At 40.2% G+C, this 12949-nt stretch overlaps 1 non-coding gene across 1 annotated transcript; it reads left to right on the top strand.

Moving 5' to 3' along the window:
• The first annotated feature begins 397 nt into the window (after nucleotides 1-397).
• Nucleotides 398-470, top strand: TRNAR-UCG (transfer RNA arginine (anticodon UCG)). The gene has a single exon. It is a non-coding gene; the product is annotated as a tRNA-Arg (tRNA).
• Nucleotides 471-12949: the final 12479 nt, after the last annotated feature.

Here is a 12949-nt window from a genome sequence, read left to right as displayed (position 1 = left end):
CTTCAGATAACTGTACAACAAATGCACAGTTCAAGGTTGCATTGTTCCTCATTATAACGAATAGTTCATATGGTAAAGTTATAACAAACAGGGGGTCCAAAAGTACACCAACAACCATCAGACCATTTAACTCCTATCAGATCAAAGCTGGGAAGGTAAGGACTGAATTAGATGCATGGACGCTAGAAACCTAACTACGGATTCATTCAGTGTGAACATGTATAAGTGTGTTCGGAATGAGGCCAAAATCTCACGTAGTTTCAAAAGTTGTAAAATAATACTGTCAGACATAGAAGTCCTCACCATAGCCGAACAATACCTAACAATACAGGACCAAGGAGCTGAAGTTCGACGTGGCATACACTAAAAAACTAACACAACGCTACATTACATGTGAGACCGTGTGGCCTAATGGATAAGGCGTCGGATTTCGGATCCGAAGATTGCAGGTTCGAGTCCTGTCACGTTCGACATACAGTATTTTCATGAAGAAAGAACAAAAAGAACGCTTTATATCGAAGAAATGTGCTCAAAGGACAGGCAGTATTCACCATACATTATGGGATAAAACAACAAACAAAATGACAATGGAGAATTTCGCTTGTGTTTATGGTAAAAAAAAACATTTATATGTAAACTAACTGTACCTAGCCACAGCAACCTTCCACTGTCTCCCAGTCCTCCCCTACTATTGCCCCTTCTCCCACGTCCCATCGTCCTCCTAACCATTCCCCCTCCCTCATCCCTTTGTCCTCCCCACAATTCCCCAATCCAGCATCCCCACGTCCTCCCCACCATTCCCCACTCCCTCATCCGATGCATTCCCAAATGACCTGATGTTACCTGACCTGATGACCTGATGATGTTTCCCATCAGAATATTAGGAACATAAAATGATCTGATGTTCTCATCACTGAAATATAAGGAGAACAGTTAAAAAACGAAATGAAAAAATAAACTATTCCAACAAAATGAACGGTATGGTAAACAACACAGCTCAATTCCAACGCAATGTCACACAAAACAATTAAATCAAAATGACAATAAATCGAAATCTATGAAAATTCAATTTATCAATGAAATCAGAAACATGGAAATGGAATCATAATCTATTTAGTATAGCATGTGTTGCTCTTATGTGCAACAGATGGCGCTGTTTAAAATAAAAAATACTTGTTTTTACCTGTCATAGGTGTGGCATCTATACTCATACTCACGATATGAAGGGCAAGGTAAACAACACAATTTAATTCCAACGCAATGTCACACAAAATAATTGAATCAAAATTCAAATAAATCGATATCTATGAAAATTCAATTTGTCAATGCAACCAGGAGCACAGAGATGGAATCATACCATATTTATTATAGTGTGTGTTGTTCTTACGTGCAACAGATGGGGCTGTTCCTTAAAAAAAAAAATGTTTTTAACGGTCACAGGGGTGGCATCTATACTTTTACTCACAAAACGAACGGTATGGCAAACAACACAGCTCAATTCCAACGCAATGTCACACAAAATAAATAAATCAAATTAAAAATAAATCGAAATCTATGAAAATTTAATTTATCAATGCAATCGGGAACACTGAAATTGAATTGTAACATATTTAGTAGTGAGTCTGTTGATATTACGTGCAACAGATGGAACTGTTTTTCCAAAAAACTATGTTTTAACCTGCTACAGGTGTGGCATCTATATAGTCGGTATATAAAAACACGCTCGTATTCGAATGGAACATTGTGTCCAAATTTCAAAGCAATCGGTGAAGATCTTTCGGAGATTACAACAGTTGTTGCCCTTATGTCCAACAGATGGCGCTGTTTAAAAAAAAGCCTGTTTTTTCCTGTTTTTTGTCACAGGTAAGGCAAGTATATGGTAGATATACAAAAACACGCGCTTATTCGAATGCAACGTTGTGTCAAAATTTCAAAGCATTTGGTCAGGAGTTGACCTGACCACACGCTAGAAGGTGAATGGACGACGACGTTTCGGTCTGTCCTGGACCATTCTCAAGTCGATTGTGATGAGGAAGATTGATGATTGATGAAGATTAAGCCACCCAAAAGGTGGCACGTGCATGAATTTCTGCCCGAAACGCTTTGCGTAATAGTGGCTTTAGGCATTGTATGTACTAGCTCTATCTATAAAGCCAACAAACTTTGTAAAATCTCTTTATGTATGTACCTTTACCTAAATAAAAATTATTATTATTATTATTAATAGACCGTAAGTGGTGGGCCTTTAGAGCCATTACCAGTATCAAGAGTTGACACTGGAGATCTGTGGAGGTGCGACTGCACCCTGCGTGGGGGGAGATGTCTCCCGTGGTGATGAGGAAGTAGAGACAGGCAATAAATAGGCAAGAGAGGGGTGAGGAGAAAAGGTGTAGTAGAGGGGATAGTAGGAAAACGAACTGCAGAGGGCCTATTGGCCCATGCGAGGGAGCTCCTATTAACCACCGAATGAGGAGATAGTAATAGGAATAAGAAGAGGATAGCAAGGGAATGTAGAAGACAATGAACATAAAAAAGAGAGAAGAGAGAAAGAAAAGGAAAGAGAAAGAAAGATAAATGGAAGAGCAAGCTTATGTTAGGTCACGTTTGTTAGAAAGATTAGAGCATTTAAGTATATACTGTGAAAGGGAAGAGTCCACAGCAACAAAGCTAGGACTCAAGTTCATGTTGGGTACAGTGTGTATTAGAGCCAATTCAACAAGACGGCGTCTGTGTAGAGTAGAGGCAGGAAAGATTATTTTGGAGGAAGACCAATCAATGAGATGATTAGAATCCCTCACATGGCAGAAGAGAGCATTGTTAGTGTCTGCAGACTTAACACTTATCTTGTGTTCTTTAAGTCTGTCATTCAGTGTACGGCCAGTTTCGCCAAAGTATTGGAGAGGACAAGACGAACAGGAAATGGAGTAGACACCAGCAGCATTAGAAGCAGGAGGAGCAGTGTGAACTAGATTGCTATAAAGTGTGTTAGTTTGTCGAAAGGCGAATTATTTCTCTCTTTCCTTTTATTTCTCTCTTCTCTCTTTTTTCTGTTCATTATCTTCTACGTTCCCTTGCTATCCTCTTCTTATTCCTATTACTATCTCCTCATTCGGTGGTTAATAGGAGCTGCCTCGCATGAGCCAATAGGCCCTCTGCAGTTCGTTTTCCTACTATCCCCTCTATTACACCTTTTCTCCTCACCCCTCTTGAGGAGGGGTGAGGATTTCAAAGTTCAATTTCAAAGTTGAAATTTGAAAGTTACTTTCGGAGATTAGCGATTTTGAACAAACGAACACTTACATATATATTTATATGGATTACCCAACTTTACGAATCTACATGGTTCATTCACAAGTGATGGGACAGTACAGGCATATTGGATTTATTCCATTATGGGGCCAGGTGTAGACAAATGGATCAAACAATGGCGTCAGGTGTGGACAAATCGATTGAAGAATTGGTTTTATAGGTCTATACAAATGGATCATGAATAAGGCATAAAGGAGAGAACAGTAACGCAAAAATAGGGTACGATACATATACAAAGATTAATCAGGTGTAGTGGGCGTAGTATGTTTAGCAGTGTTTTTTATGTTGGCATCTTCACGTTCCAATCTTTTTCTTACTCTCACTTTTGATAGAGTGAATAGTTCTGTAATGTGAGTATTTATGGTGGTTTGTTCTATTTTTATGTCGATTGCTTCAAAAATTTTGTAATCTTCTTACATCTTGGGTTTGTCTATTATACAAGTGTTTTTATTCAACATTTTTTCTTGTTAGGGCGATGTCTTTGGCGAGTCTCATGTGACATTTGGGGGCACCGGATTGAAGATGACAGATCAAACGCCTCGTCAGCTTGGTCGACGCAATACCTTTATACTTAAATTGAAGGTTACATCCTTCGTGGGGGCAGGTGTACATGTATGCAACGTTTGACTGCTGGAAAAGGTTTCCAGTCGGCTTCGGGCTGTTATTAATAAAGAGGTCAGTAGTCTTATTTGTTTTATAGAATATGATCAGGTCTTTGTTTTAGTTAGGAGTAGTGCTTTTTACTTCTTTACGGATTATTTCTTTCATTATTCTTTCTTCTTTTTTTATGTTCACTGTGCATAGTGGATTTGTAATATAATTTTATTGGAGGTGACGTGGAGGTGTTTATTTCTTTTTCTTCACCTCGAACGGAGATAACTTTAGGAGAACTCCTCTTCCAATTAAACCAAGATGCAAGAGCACTAGTCAGAAGGATAGAAGCCATAAACAAGAAAAATAATTGATACGGAATATCCAGTCATATTCAGTGAAACACATATATGAATATGTGATGAACATGTGATGAAATAACACGTGATGAACAATGTGAGAGTGTCAGACTACGAAGGAAGGAATGAGACAGGAATTTCCTTAGTTACTTTCGTATTTAATAATACATCTTCAGAAGGATGGATTTACAAGTCAGTAGATTGGATATATAGGGGGTAAAAGAAGTGAGGCAAAGTACAATGTCATTAATTAGATGAAGGGATATTAATGAGATATTAGTGAGATAAATGTGTATCAATGATCCTACTCAATGTGTTCCACTATGTGAGATAGTGGAACACGAGTACAATCCATGACTGATGTTTGGGTTTGCTGCCTGGTGGTAGTTATAGATTGTGTTACAATGACCTGTGGCTTTTGTTCTGGCCAACTACCATTCACTAGCCCTCGAGGCCCATGAAACCAAATATATGGCTTTGCTAACTGTTTAAACGTCATCCCTCTTGATAAGAGATCAGCTGGATTATCCTTAATTGGTACATGCAACAATTGAAAGCCAACAGAAATTTTCCTTATTTCTGAGATGCGATTTCTTACATATGGGGTTTGACAGTTGTCGTTCCATTCTCATTGCAAGACTGCTTCATTTTCAGACCATATAATGATATCTTTGATGTTCATGGTAGACAAGATTTGTTTGATATGCAGTGCTAAGCGTGAGACTGTAAGCAATGCAGTGAGTTCCATCTGAGCAGTCCTCTTTTTCTATGGAGAGACTTTGGTCTTAGAGGTGATTAGATATGAGTGATAGAAAATCACTAAGTAAGCACAAACTTCGAAAGCTCTGGCTGACGAGTCTGCGAATACATGTAGTGTTACTTCATTATTTTCCTTGACTATATATCTTGGAAAGATTATATGTTTGACTAACGTCTGAGTCATCTCCTTCCAAGTTCTTTGTAACTAGGGTGGTCGTGGATCATTCCAATTAACTTTTGCCTTCCAAGCTTCTTGTACCAATAAACACAATTTAATTGTTATGGGGATTAATAGACCAAGTGGGTTGAATACTTTGCTAACCTGTGAAAGCAAATCCCTTTTTGTAGCAAAGCAATGGTTTACTGGTACGGATTTGATTGATATGGTGTCTGAGGTGAGATCCCATCTTTTTGAGATTGTTAGATTTTGAAGGTAATCTCTCTTAATTTGATTATTCAATGTTGCATTATTTGAGGCCCATGACTGTAGTGGCAATTTGGCTCCTTGCACTTCCTTGTTGGCCTCTTGATATATTTGTAACAGTTCAGTCGTACTGTTAACTGTCCCTTGAAAATCATCCACGTATAGATTTTGACTGATTTCAGCCTGATAGGGACTGGATGATTTTTTAGATGAGTATCTAGAGTTGCCTGTAACATGAATGGGCTGGATGTTGCTCCAAATATTACTGTAAGAGAATCTGTAAGTCACAATAGGACTATTTCCATCTCCTGGGCCCTCTACCTATAAAAACTTAGTGAAGTCTCTATCTTCTTCTTCTTTAAAGCCAACTCTTAGAAAAGCTTTGATGATATCAGCTGTATATGCATATTTGTTAAGTCTAACCTTCAATAGTATGTCATGCAATTTATGTGTCAAACTTTGGCCTGTTTGCAGGCAATCATTTAGACTTGAAGCTTAGGGTCCAGATTTAGAGCTTCAATTAAAAACTATCCGTAAAGGAGTTTTTTTGATTCCTTGATTATGGCCATGTGTGGTAAATAATGACCTTCTTGTTTATTGTCATATTTCATGACTTCGATGAATTTATTCTGTAGCTGCTGAGCAACAATCTCATGGTAGAGTTGTAAATGCTCTGGCTTCTTCATTAGCCTTGCTAATAGTAATATAAATTTACTATATTATAGTATAGCAACATTACAGTTGGTTGGTAAGGTTTTATAGTTAATAAGTTTCCAAGGTAACCTTACCCAATATTGCCCATTATGGTACTGTACAGTTTATAAGTACTGATTATATGTATAGACATCATCAGGGCGTGATTGTTCAGCAATTATTTCTATTGCATCAAGTTCCCTCAATTTAGGTATGGATTTTAATCCATCATTAATTATGTGGGGAATTGCAGGTGTTGAATGTTCATTACAAAGCCAGATGGGGCAATGAATATGACAGACCACTGGAACATTATATAACACAGTGCATAGTTACAAACCCAATAAGATTTCAAATTCGATTCAACAGAGCAGAAGAAGTTGTTAAACACATCTTACTGAGGTTACCATAAGAGTCATAAATACTCATACTCTGCCAAAGTAAAAGAGAAACAAATAACACTTAGTAGGCTAGCCAGAGGCGTAGGGCTCGCACAGGAATATCCCTGCAAAAAAAAAAAAAATCACAGTGTCAAAACACTACTGCAAATTTCCAGCAACACGCTGGCTGGCTCCTCTATAGGCTTCACTTCTGTCAAGACTTAACTTAGAGAACAGAAGGACGCTAATTCCATAAAGTAACACATCTGGGCCATTTTCGTATACGTTAATGGTAGTTTATTCAACCACCATTCAACCAGTACTTCGTTGGTTACCACAGAATCCCCTGTTTCTCCACCGACAAGACCCTACTTAATCCCACTGGACCAAGTTTTGTGTTCAAGTTGTGTTTTGTGTTTTGTGTTGTGTTTGTGTGACCCTTGCTGGTCACTCCTGGTGAACTGACTCTTGTCGGCTAAGGAACTTGGTCGACAAGGCTCCCCTTCCCCACATCTTAGGAATAACTATTATAAATTAAAAAAGAAACTACACAGGTGTCAGTAACAATCCAGCCTTCCACCAGGGAACAGAAAATAGGGTCGGGAGAGCTCAACACATGGCGTTGACATCATCACTGTACACAAACAACTACCACTCACAGAATGAGTATGGGGTACACAATAAACTACCACTCACAGAATGAGTATGGGGTACACAATAAACTACCACACACAGAATGAGTATGGGGTACACAATAAACTACCACTCACAGCATGAGTATGGGGTACACAATAAACTACCACTCACAGCATGAGTATGGGGTACACAATAAACTACCACTCACAGAATGAGTATGGGGTACACAATAAACTACCACTCACAGCATGAGTATGGGGTACACAATAAACTACCACTCACAGAATGAGTATGTGGTACACAATAAACTACCACTCACAGCATGAGTATGGGGTACACAATAAACTACCACTCACAGCATGAGTATGGGGTACACAATAAACTACCACTCACAGAATGAGTATGGGGTACACAATAAACTACCACTCACAGCATGAGTATGGGGTACACAATAAACTACCACTCACAGCATGAGTATGGGGTACACAATAAACTACCACACAAAGGATGAGTATCCAGTGCACAATAAACTAACTCACACAGGATGAGTGTAATGTGCACAATAAACTACCACTCACAGGATGAGTATGGGGTGTGAGAAAACTTCCCACGTCACACATAAACCCCATAATACAACATGCAGTTATAAATTACTTTTGTTTTTGTTTTAATCAAACTATAAATTAAATTAATTAAGTGAGCCCTGAAGGGAAGGCGTAAGTGACAATTTTGCTCTAGAAAACAAGTAATATTAAATATTTTGACACATCACCTAAGTTTATCTCACAACAAAAATTAATTATATATTACTACATAAACAGTTTCAGTCTCCAAATAAATAAGATAAAAACCCTCCTGAATATCACAGAAAGCAAACCAAGGGATGCGTTCCCTAGGAGCGAGAGGAGGAGGTGACGCCACTGGCTAGCACATGTTCCCTTGGACGTGACCCACGGAATGCGCCCCTGGTATTTGAATTAGGAAATACCTATGAATATGGAACACTTCGACCACGACATCAACAGGAAAGTGCTTTAATTATTGATCATTACCCTTGTGTTCAGGGTTGGCCAAGTTTAATTTCATGTTGAGTTCATGTTAAGGTTTAGGTGGTTAATAGGCATGATTTCCAGGCCTCAGGGGTGAGTGTTTATCATAACTCTATTTGATTGAGTTATTCTAACATATTATAATAATATAAATTGTACTTAGCTGCATTGTAACGTTTTGGCAGGCTGGAATCGGGACTACAAGAAGGTGAGGAACTCATCAATTATGTTGAGATCACGTCACCAGAGACGTCATGGGACAAGGAGTGGACTCCCCACCTGACATCGGTATCTCTGATTCCAAACTGGAAGTCGTTCACGACTTCGTGTACCTGGGCTCCACAATCTCTGACTTCCTCTCTCTTGATACGGAGCTAAACAAACGCATCGGTAAGGCATCTACTACCATGTCCAGACTGACAAAGAGAGTGTGGGGCAACAATAGGCTAACTGAGTATACTAAGATTCAGGTTTACAGAGCCTGTGTCCTGAGCACTCTCCTTTATGGCAGTGAGTCTTGGACACTCCGCGCCCGTCAGGAAAGACAGCTGAATGCCTACCACATGCGCTGCCTTCGACACATCTTGGACATCACCTGGCAGGACAAGGTGACAAACAACAACGTCTTGGGGCGAGCAAGAATCACCAGCATGTACACAATGCTGAAACAGAGACGAATGCGCTGGCTCGGGCACGTTGTGCGAATGGGCGACGGCAGGATCCCCAAGGATCCCCAAGTATGGAGAGCTGATGCAGGGAAAGCGTCCAATAGGCAAGACCCAGCTACGGTACAAAGACGTATGCAAGAGGGACCTGAAAGCCATGGACGTCGATCTTGCTATATGGGAGACACTGGCTGCAGACCGTTCAGCCTGGAGGCAGTCTGTTCAAAGAGGTCTCTCCAAGTTCGAGGAGTCACTTGCCAAGGAATCGGAGGCAAAGAGACAGAGAAGGAAAGCCGGTAGCCAGGAAGACAGACCAGAATCGGACTTCGTTTGTGCTCAGTTTGGGATGGACTGCCACTCTCGGATTGGCCTCATCAGTCACACCAGACGCTGCACCAGGATTGACAACCAGGGCGCAACTCCATAGTCTCCCGAGACTGAAGGATGCCTACTATAATAGAATTATTACTTGTTAACTGTATAATTACAATGTCCCTAAATACAATCAAAACCCCCCAAAGTTTGAGAGGAGTATGTCAGTGGGAGAAAATACTTACCATACAGTCCACTTGCAAATAAATAATTACATTTTACAGCTAACATAAATAATAAATTAAATCAAATATAAATAATATCAAAATATAAATCCCATTGATAAAAATTCCAACATGAAGTGCACAATAAACTTCCACACACAGGTTGAGCATGGGATGCACAATAAACTACCTCTCCAAGAATGAGTATGAGGTTGGTGCCCAATAAATTACCACACACAGGATAAGTATGGGGTGCACAATAATCTGCCAATCACAGAATGGGTATGCAGTTCACAATATAATAACACTCAAAGGATGAGTTTGAGGTGCACAATAAACTACCACTCAAAGAATGAGTATGAGGATGGTGCACAATAAATTACCGCACAAAGGATGAGTATGAGGGTGCACAATAAACTACCACACAGAGGAGGAGTATGGGGTGCACAATAAACGACTACTCACAGAATGGGTATGAGGTGCACAGTAAACTACCACTCACAAGAGGGGATTGGAGTGCACAATAAACTGCCACTTACAGGATGAGTATAGCGAACACAATAAACTACGTCTCAAAGGATGAGTATGAGATGCACAATAAACTAATATTCTCCAGATGTGTTGGGGGGGGTGGGGCGTACAATAAACTACTATTTACAACATGAGTATGAAGTGCAAAATAAACTACCACTAACAGCATGAGTAAGAGGTATACAATAAGCAGCCACTAACAAGATGAGTAAGAGATGCAAAATATACCAACTCTCATAGCATGAGAATTGGGTACATAATAAACCACCATTCACAGGATGAGTATTAGGTGCGCAATAAAGTACCACTCACAAAATGAGTATGAGATGCGGAATAAACTATCACTCAAAATATGAGTATGAAGGGCATAATAGACTACCTCTCCATAGATGGGTATGGTGGACATAATAAACTAACAGGATGAGTTTTGGGCTTACAATAAACTATCACTCACAGGATGAGTATTGTGTCCACAATAAACTACTACTCACAAGTTGAGTTTGGGGTTCACAATAAACAGTCACTCACAGGATGAGTATGGGTGGCACAATAAAATACTACTCACAAGTTGAGGTTGGGGTTCACAACAAACTTCCAATCAGAGAATGAGTGAGGTGCACATTAATCTACCACTCACAGGATGAATATGGGGTGCACAAAAATGTACTCTCACACAATACGTATGAGGTTCACGATAAATTACCACTCACAAAATGAGGATGGAGTGCACAATAAACCCCTACTTCCAGGATGAGTAATGACTGCACAATTAACTACCACTCACAGTGTGATTATAGGGTCCATAGTAAACTACCACCCCATAGCATGAGTACGGGATGCACAAAAAACTGCAACTTACAGGATGAGTATGGGTAGACAATAAGCTATCACTCAAATAATGAAAATGGGGTTCACAATAAACTACCACTCATATGATGAGTATGGGGGTACACAATACACTTTTTCTCACAGGATGAGTATGGAGTACGCAATAAACTACCATTCACAGGATGAGTATGGGGAGCACAATGAACTACCACCTGTAGTAACCCGAACTGCTCTACCCTTACTCTCCACTCAATACCCCAGCTCAACACTGGGGATCATTGAGGCCACAGATCACTGTGGCCCTCAATGATCTACCAACTTTGGTTGGCACTGAAATATTAAATGAGGAGGAAGCAACAATTGAAGGGGATTATTAATTTTAAAGTAGTAATAAAAACATACTATATACGACTGCCACCACCTCCCTGTTGCTGAATGTGAATGTGTCTCTTACTGATCCCCCAGGAAGGAAAGGGATCATTAATCATGAAACTCAAGGGGCATATGAATCTTAGTAATATATTACTTGGGGAGTGAAGTGAAATGCTTGGGGAGTGAATTATGTAACTTTAAGGTGGTGAGAATCTAGAGGCTTCCAAAACCGTCCATAAATACCACATATAAGAAAGACTCAGTATTAATCAAAAGGAAACAGATAACTAAACACAAATACATTAATACACCTTATTAATTAAAGCACGTATATTGAGATCAAATTGAAAAAAAAATATATATCCTACTCTAAATATCCTAAGAGGCAACAGAATGTAATACCAATATCCATGAAATAATCAAGTAGCACAATACCTTAATACTGCAAATGTGGCCAGAGATGTTGATTGGCTGCCCCAGGTCATGAAGGGACCTATCTCCAGTCACTCCTTAAGACACAGTAACGAATATTTGCTCAAACTCTCCCAGTGGGAGGTTCCTCCCATTCTAAGTTTTCCTAGGTCTAAAATATGCCCCGCCTTTCCTAGCCTAAGCCAATGAGTACAAGGTCAAGCTCTAGGTCTGAGGGCCTAGCCAATGGGATGTCTGGCACTATCCTGGGGGACTCCACTCACTAATCGTCTTTGTCTTCCACCAATCAAGGCTTCTGGTTGGGCTGTAGGCATGTCCTTAAGGTTCTGTTTCCCATGACAGAAATCTCCAACGTTTCCACGCTAACATCGCAGGACACCAGCGCCAGAGAGTCCAAGATACTGGCCGAGTTGAGTTTATGGCACCGAGGCTATTGGCCGTCCAATTCGTCACTGGGACAGAGGACAGGAGGAGAGAGGAACAGATTGGGTGGGAGGGTGGGGAGGATTGCAAAGACTGGGAGACAACCGATTGGAGGGATTAGAGAAAGAAGATTGGGGAACTGGAGGGGACAAGTGACTTGACCACCTGCCTAAGGGGTAATTTGACTCGAGTAGTATATATGGTAGGAACGGCCAACAAGGGTGGGGGGGGGGGAGGGGAACGATGTCGGACTGACAATTGGGATGGGAGGGAAGGAAAAGAAATGAGGCAACGCGACGTGGAGAATTAGGGAAGGGTAGGGAATGGGAAGAGAGAAGGGGGAAGGGGAAAAAGATGAAGGGGAATGCGATGATCTGCACAGATCACTACACACCTACATGAAGAGTATGGAACACACAATAAACAACTACTCACAGGATAAGTATACGGTGCACAATAAACTACCACTCTCAGTATGAGTATGGGGTAAACCATTATATACCACTCACAGGAAGATTTTGGGGGGACACAATAAACTACCACTCACAGGATGAGTATGGAGCACAGAGTAAACAACTTCTCACAGGATTAGTATGGGGGTGCCCAATAAATTACCACTCACAGGATAAGTATGGGGTGCACAACAAACTACAACTCATAAGATGAGTATATGATACACAATAAACTACCATTCACAGGAAGAGTATGGGGTGCACAATAAAGTATCACTCACAGGATGATTACATGGGGGAGGGGGGGACTCAATAAACTACCCCTCAAAATATGAATATGGAGCACACAATAAACAACTACTCAAATGATAGGTATTGGGTGCACAATAAACTACCACTCAGAGGATGAGAATGGAGTACACAATAAACTACAACTCACAAATGAATATGGGGAGCACAATAAACAACAACTTACAGGATGAGTATGGGGTTATCAAAAAACTTCCACTC

This window comes from Procambarus clarkii, chromosome 33 (genome assembly GCF_040958095.1).
Source record: "Procambarus clarkii isolate CNS0578487 chromosome 33, FALCON_Pclarkii_2.0, whole genome shotgun sequence".
Taxonomy (NCBI): Eukaryota; Metazoa; Arthropoda; class Malacostraca; order Decapoda; family Cambaridae; genus Procambarus; species Procambarus clarkii.
The sequence above is the reverse complement of the archived record's forward strand: the minus strand, read 5'-3'. Positions and strand labels throughout refer to the sequence as shown.